Genomic DNA, 7957 nt, shown 5'->3' on the forward strand with positions numbered 1-7957 from the left:
AAAACAGTACGCAAAGAGAAAGGTGCTAGACAGAGCGTGACCGTCTGGTTATTTTGTTCTATAGAAACTAATTCTTCGTGGAATTAGTTTCATTATGATTGCTTAGATAGGCGTAACTAAGATGAGTAGTCACTTTATCATGAAACCCCAGAAATATTCCCACAATTATAAAGATTGCCATAAACAAAATGAAAGAGAAGAGCAGGAGCCAGCTGTGGAGTCTCCTGTTTTCAGGATCGTCCCCCATACTTGGCCCTTGTCAAACAGCATGAGTAGCTTGGCTCGCGCCAACTGGGCACCAAGAGGATAAACCAGAAAGGGAGATAAGACTGGTGGTCTGATACTGAGGTCATGCCAGTTCTTGACCCTGGCGGGAACTCCGACATTTATTTAGGTTAATTTCATAATTTCTGCAGAATTGGAAGACTGTTCTTAAAACTCTCCAGAAAACAAGGAGGAGTGGTGATGAAGTCATATTTAGCTAGGTTCTAGGCAACAGGGAAAGCCTGAGGTCATTAGCATGATCACAGGGGAGCTGGGGCATTTAGGATTGAATTACTGCCCAAATTATAGGAGAGTTTAAGGGAATAATAGATTCTTCTTATTTAGCAAGATACTTCTCCCTTTGGACTGACAACCAAGACCATTTTTCTGGTTACAATAGCCCACTTTTACAAAGAACAGGGAAGAGGTGATATCTTTTTGTATATGTGAAGTCATGCTAAGTATTTGAAACATGCCTAATGTACTATATCAGTTTTCTCCAAATGTTTGGTCACGTTTCTCCAAAGACTTGATCATGAGTCTCTAATGTGTGTGTGTGTATCTGTGTATAATATTATTATTTATAAATTACAAACATACTAGGTATTTTAGTAAATGTTTTATAACATGTAGACAAACATTAGAAATGTTTAAAGGATGGGTTAAAAAGTAAACAAAATTAGAAGCTCTGATATTTTCTTCCCACACCCCAGTGGATCATTCCGTGTACATCTTTGGGTGCATTCCCCCACTTTGGGGACTACTTATCTGGAATATGAAAACATCTTAGACCTGCCCAACAATTCCATAGGCAATTCTTAGTACCAGAGGGATAATAGAAAGTTGGATGTTCTGTCTTGAGCAGAGTGTACTCAAGACTTAACACTTCTCGGGGCGCCTGGGTGGCTCAGTCGTTAAGCATCTGCCTTCAGCTCAGGTCATGATCCCAGGGTCCTGGGATCGAGCCCCGCATCGGGCTCCCTGCTCAGCAGGAAGCCTGCTTCTCCCTCTCCCACTCCCCCTGCTTGTGTTCCCTCTCTCACTGTGTCTCTCTCTGTCAAATAAATAAAATCTTTAAAAAAAAAAAAAAAAAGACTTAACACTTCTCTTACGTGATAGACTAGTGCTGCTTTGTTGTAGTCACAATGACGTTGTGAATGCAGACCCTCCTATCTCTTGTCTTGGGGATTTATCTATGCAATAGAAAGGCTTGGGGATTTATCTATGCAATAATTATGGAAAGATTTGGACTCATGGAATCATAATCTGAGACAGTCCTCTCTCCTTCTCCATCCCTCTTTCCCTTCCTTCCATTTTTCTTCCTCCTTTCCCTCTTCAATATGTCCTTCAATCCTCATCAGATTAATAATACAACTTCAAAGGCATTCTCTCTCTCTCTTTCTTCCCCCTCTCTTTTTTGCTTCCTTGAGAACTCTGAAATAATGTTTACATATTTTTTATTGTGATAGCTAACATTTATTGAGCTGTGGGCCAGTTAAATTCAGTGTCCATTAATGATCCCATCTACCCTCACGACTTTATGTTATTTGCCTTGACAGTTGAGAAATCCTGAGGTTTAGAGAGGGTGAAGTAGGGTGCCCAAGAGCTCATAGTTTTCTAATGGCAGAGCCAGGTTGACCAGACTCCAGGGCCCAAGCTTTACCCTCTCTTGCCTACAGTGACACAAAACAGGCAGTAGAGACCAGCACGAAGCCAGGAATTTAATCTGTCGTTACTTCAAACCACTTTTAAACTAGCCTTTCCCTTAGGAGTCTTGTGTCCACCCAGGAGACGCTGGTGTATATATGCTAGACAGTGTGGATGCTATACCAAGTCAGGAAAAGTACCGAGTGGGTGAACCATCTGGAAATAGCATTTCACTGTTTGCCTGCAGATTATCTACCTCATGAGGGCTTCTGAAAAATTTGAGGTGTTCAGAAAGACAAATCATCTCTACCTGCAAGAATAAATCTATTGTCGTGCTAGAAATTAGTTGCTGTCCTATTTTTCTAAGAAATTATCTTAACTTGATGTGTTGACAGTTTATAAATTTCATCTACCATCAGTCTGTATAAGAATGTCTCTTGGGCTACCTTGATGGCTCAGTAGGTTAAGTATCCGACTCTTGATTTTGGCTCAGGTCATGATCTCAGATCTCATGATCTCCTGAGATCGAGCCCTGTGTCAGGCTCCACACTGAGCATGGAGCTGCTTAAAATTCTCTCCCCTCTCCCCTTGTTCTTCCTCCCACCCTGTGTGTGCATGTGCTCATGCTTTCTCTAAAGAAAGAAAGAAAGAAAGAAAGAAAGAAAGAAAGAAAGAAGGGAGGAAGGGAGGAAGGGAGGAAGGGAGGAAGGGAGAAAGGGAGAAAGGGAGAAAGGGAGAAAGGGAGAAAGGAAGAAAGAAAGAAAGAAAGAAAGAAAGAAAGAAAGAAAGAAGGAAAGTCTCCTTTGATCTTGGTAACTAAACAGGAGCTGGATAAGTACTGAAATGAAAACAAATTACCAACTCCAAATTTAATTGAAAAGAAGTAGCTTGTTTCATACAGGAACTGTTGGTTGTTTTGTTATTGTCATTGCTGGAAAGTCCATATAAAATAAAGTAATGAGCTTTGGGCAATATAGGTGAAAGGGAATCATTTATAGAGATCTTTTCAGCTAGTGGAAATTGCCCTTAACCTTTGTATGGATGATCTTAGACCAGCTGATGGTACCCCTGCCACCAAGAGACCTTTTGAATTTCTCCTGGAAGCTATATTATAGCCTAGCAGTTCACACATAGAAGATAGGCTTGATACAGACTCAGTCCGAATGCCCGCTCTTCTCCTTATCCCCAAAAGACATGTACCCAAGCCTATGTAATACTGTGTGAGAGCCCCCAGCTCTGTTTCTTTGCCCTTATCACAAGCCCCCTGCTGAATTTACAGAGTCAGCCTTGGAGAAGTAGCAGTTCCTGTCACTAAGGCTCAAAGGGGTTGTTGCTGGGCTGTTTCCTCATGTGGTAGCCAGAAGAATAGTGAGTAAGGTTAGGGGGGCACACATGGGTGAGACTTCCACTGTGGCAGAGGGACAGGCGGGCCTGATGAGTCACCTGTCCTGGTCCTTGTCCAGATGGTCCTTGTCCTGGTCCCCACCTCTGGCACTTCCTGGGTATAAAAACTCTGCTCAACTCAGAGTCAGGATGGAGACCCTCTTTTCCCCTCCCATACGTTCTCCCTTACAGTAACTTCTGAATGCTTCTCCTTCTCTTTTAAGCTCCTGAACCAAAAGAACCTTTTCCACTTCTCCTTTCACCAGAGATGAGTTGTTTTTTTGAATTTCTATTTGAGTATAGTTGACACACAATGTTACATTAGTTTCAGGTGCAGAACATAGTGATTCAGGTTCTTTATGCCTTATGCTGTGCTCCCTGCGAGTGTAGCTACCATCTGTCCCCATACAATGCTACTACAATACCATTGACTATATATTCTCTATGCTGTGTCTTTTATTCTTGTGATGTATTCATTCCATAACTGGAAGCCTGTGTCTCTCACTCCCCTTTATTCATTTTGCCCATCCCCCCACCCCTTTCCCTCTAGCAACTATCAGTTTGTTCCCTGTATTTATAGGTGTCATTCTGTTTTTGTTTCTTCATGTTTTTTAATTCCACATATGAGTGAAATCATATGGTATTTGTCTTTCTCAACCTACTTACTTCACTACCATAATACCCTCTAGGTCCATCCATGTTATTGCAAATGACATGACCTCATCTTTTTTTATGGCTGCATAATATTCCAGTGTGTGTGTGTGTGTGTGTGTGTGTGTCATATCTTCCTGATCCCTTCATCTATCTATAGACCCCTTAGGTTGCTTCCATATCTCAGCTATTGTAAATAATGCTACAATAAACATAGCGGTGTATGTATCTTTTCAAATTAGTGTTTTCATTTTCTTTTGGTAAATACCTAGTAGTGGAATTAATGGATCATATGGTAGTTCTATTTTTAATTTTTTGAGGAACCTCCTTACTGTTTCCCACATTGGCTGTCCCACTTTACATTCCTACCAGCAGTGCACAAAGGTTGCTTTTTCTCCACATCCTTGCCAACACTTATTACTTGTCTTTTTTATTTTAGCCATTCTGACTGGTGTAAGGTGATAGCTATCTCATTGTGGTTTTTATTTGCATTTTCCTGTTGATTAGTGATGTTGAATATCTTTTCATATGTCTGTTGGCCATTTTTTAAAAGATTTTATTTATTTGAGAGAGAAAGAGCACAAGTGGAGGGAGGGGCAGAGGGAGAGGGAGAATCTCAAGCAGATTCCCCACTGAGTGGGGCACCCCAGGCAGGGCTCGATCCCAGGACTCCGAGGTCATGACCTGAGCCAAAGTCAGATGCTTAACCGACTGAGCTACCCAGGCACCCCTCTGTTGGCCATTTGTCTTGGGAAAATGTCTATTTAGGACATCATAGAAGAATGTTATGGTCCATTAAGCAGAGCTTCATTGCCCATCCAAAAAGGCTTACACCCTAGAAAGCCCTTTTTGTTCACCCCTCTTTGGTGTGCTCAAATGGTCAAGGATGAGAGGGAAATACAGGGGCTTTTTGCTGTGACAATAACAAATACATAAAACACAGGTAAGTTTCTCAGCAGGCCTTATTACTAGTTAAGTCTTTGATATACCCTAATGTATAAAACGTTGAGATTAATTTATAAAATGGAATGTTGATTTTTCAGTTTGTTATAGATATTGGAATCTATCCCTGCTCCCTGCCTATGACCTCTGCTGGGGAACTGGACGTGGTTCCCTCAGACAACAGCAAGGTGTTACAATAAGATCTCTGCCCTGGTGGGAGTTGAAGAATAGCGTCTTCATCTAAGACAACATGAGGAGGTGATATCAGAAAGGCATAGTAAGCCAGGGAACCAGTAAGCCAGTTGAGTGGAGGTTTAGTTCTTAGAGGAAGAAGCCAAAAGCAGGGATCCAAAGATTGAGTACTGGCAAAGTGAGCAGGGGCAAAACAGAAGCAAAGGTTTAGAACCAGAGAGAACAGATTCATCAGGAACACACAAGTTCCTGGAACATTCATCAAACTTAAAGTCTAATGCTTGCTTTTCTGAGCAAAAAGGAGATAAAATGTGTTGGGTTAGCTCATCTTGATAAACAGGGAGGGAGTTGGCAGGGCAACTCAATACTGCTTCCTAGGTCCTCTTAAGCAAATAGAAACTAGAATGTAATGTCAAATGCTCCTGCTATGGATTTGGTCAAATAGTTAAGTGGTAGTTCTATGAATCGGCTTCTTTACTTTGAGGATATCTCTGACCAGCATCAGTGCATCCATCCTATCTCCCGGAGAATGCTAAGTACAGATGAATAGACTCAAACCCTCTGGCTCTCTTTATCAGTGTATTGTGATGACTAAGCAGGTCTCAGCTTTTTTTTTATCCCAGTTAGAAGCTCCCTTGATAAAGCTCAGACGAATGACTTTTCTCTCACCCTTACACATTCACACATCAGGGGATGACATCACCTGACCTTATGCCCAAAGGCTTCTTTGTATAAATGGATGTAAATCCTTGTTTTAATTTCTTTTCCCCTACTGAACAATGCTCCTGAAAAGCTGTGGGTCAAGGTAACTCTTGCCAATCTCAAAGGCAATAGGATTTTAGCTTAACAAACAAGCATTAAGAAAATACCAGAGTTAGTGAAAAGTAGGACTTTTTTTGTTTCTAAGATTTTATTTATTTATTTGACAGAGAGATCACAAGCAGGGGCAATGGTGGCCAGCGGGAGAGGGAGAAGCAGGCTCCCCACGGAGCAGGGGGAGTCCAATGTGGGACTTGATCCCAGAATCATGACCTGAGCCAAAGGCAGTCGCTTAACCAACTGAGCCACCCAGGTGCCCAAAAGTAGGACTTTTTAAATGTCACCTTGGGCAGTCCACTTAAACTTCCTGAGCCTTGGTCTTCTCAGCAAAATGAAGGGGTCAAGTTTCATTATTTCTAAAATCTCTTCAAGCCCGAAAATTCCATGTGCCTCTTTTTACTCTATAGATCGATCCACAAATATGTAAGGGCCTGCTCTGCATCTGAGGCTTTCAGTATATGCTCTTGTGTAACAGTGACTGTGGTCTCATCTTGAGAAAACTGCAATAATCTCAGAATATGTGTTCTTGCCACTGAAAATAACTTCCAATGAATAGCTCTCAGTAAGTTTTTTGCATTTGTCATTGAATGCACACATTAGGTTAACAAATGGGGAAAGAAGATGACAGAGTATCTGCTGTATTCAAAATATCATAGAAACTTAATCTTCCCCCATAGTTCTGACGACTTCTTCAGATTAGTGACTTTGACTACCATTGTAATCATTTAATTTAATCTTTGGGGAACTTAAAATAGATTGTGGTCTAACATTGAAAGAATCCTCCATTTCTTTTTTTTTTCTTTTCACTTTTTTAATTTAAATTCAGTTAATTAACATATCGTGCAATACAGAGGTAGAGGTTTCAGAGGTAGAAGTCAGTGATTCATCAGTCTGATATAACACCCAGTGCTCATTACATCACGTGCCCTCCTTAATGTCCATCACCCAGTTACCCCGTCCCCCTGCTTCCCTCCCCTCCAGTAACCCTCAGTTTGTTTCCTGAGTCTCTTATGGTTTGTCTCCCTCTCTGGTTTCGTCTTGTTTTGTTTTTTCCTCTCTTACCCTATGATCCTCTGTTTTGTTTCTTAAATTCCACATATGAGTGAGATCATATGTGGAATTATTTATTCCATTATCACATGATAATTGTCTTTCTCTGACTTATTTCGCTTAGCATAATACCCTTTAGTTCCATCCACACCATTGCAAATGGCAAGATTTCTTTTTTTTTTTGATGGCTGAGTTGTATTCCATTGTATATATATATATCACATCTTCTTTATCCATTCATCTGTCGGTGGACATCTGGGTTCTTTCCATAATTTGGCTATTGTGGACATTGCTGCTATAAACATTGGGGTGCAGATGCCCCTTTGGATCACTAAGTTTGTATCTTTGGGGTAAATATCTAGTAGTGCAATTCTTGGGTCATAGGGTAGCTCTATTTTCTATTTTTTGAGGAACTTCCATACTGTTTTTCAGAGTGGCTGCACCAGCTTGCATTCCCACCAAACAGTGTAAGAGGGTTCCCCTTTCTCTGCATCCTCGCCAACATCTGTCGTTTCCTGACTTGTTAATTTTAGCCATTCTGATTGGTGTGAAGTGGTATCTCATTGTGGTTTTGATTTGTCTTTCCCTGATGCCAAGTAATGTTGAGCATTTTTTCATGTGTCTGTTGGCCATTTGGTTGTCTTCCTTGGAGAAATGCCTATTCATGTCTTCTGCCCATTTCTTGGTTGGATTATTTGTTCTTTGGGTGTTGAGTTTGATAAGTTCTTTATAGATTGTGGATACTAGCCCTTTATCTGATATGTCATTTGCAAATACCTTCTCCCATTCTGTGGGTTGTTTTTTGGTTTTGTCTACTGTTTCCTTTGCTATGTAAAAGCTTTTTATCTTGATGAAGTCCCAATAGTTCATTTTTGCCTTTGTTTCCCTTGCCTTTGGAGATGTGTCTAGCAAGAAGTTGCTGTTGCCAAGGTCAAAGAGGTTGCTGCCTGTGTTCTCCTCAAGGATTTTGATAGATTCCTTTCTCACATGTAGGTCTTTCATCCATTTT

The 7957-nt window shown here is 40.9% G+C and overlaps 1 protein-coding gene across 6 annotated transcripts in view; it reads left to right on the plus strand.

Annotated features, from left to right (window-relative positions):
- Positions 1-7957, plus strand: part of STON2 (stonin 2) — a 132735-nt gene that overhangs the window by 102765 nt on the left and 22013 nt on the right. The window lies entirely within an intron of this gene.

This window comes from Leptonychotes weddellii, chromosome 9, assembly GCF_054177405.1.
Source record: "Leptonychotes weddellii isolate Sample4059 chromosome 9, ASM5417740v2, whole genome shotgun sequence".
NCBI classification, from domain to species: domain Eukaryota; kingdom Metazoa; phylum Chordata; class Mammalia; order Carnivora; family Phocidae; genus Leptonychotes; species Leptonychotes weddellii.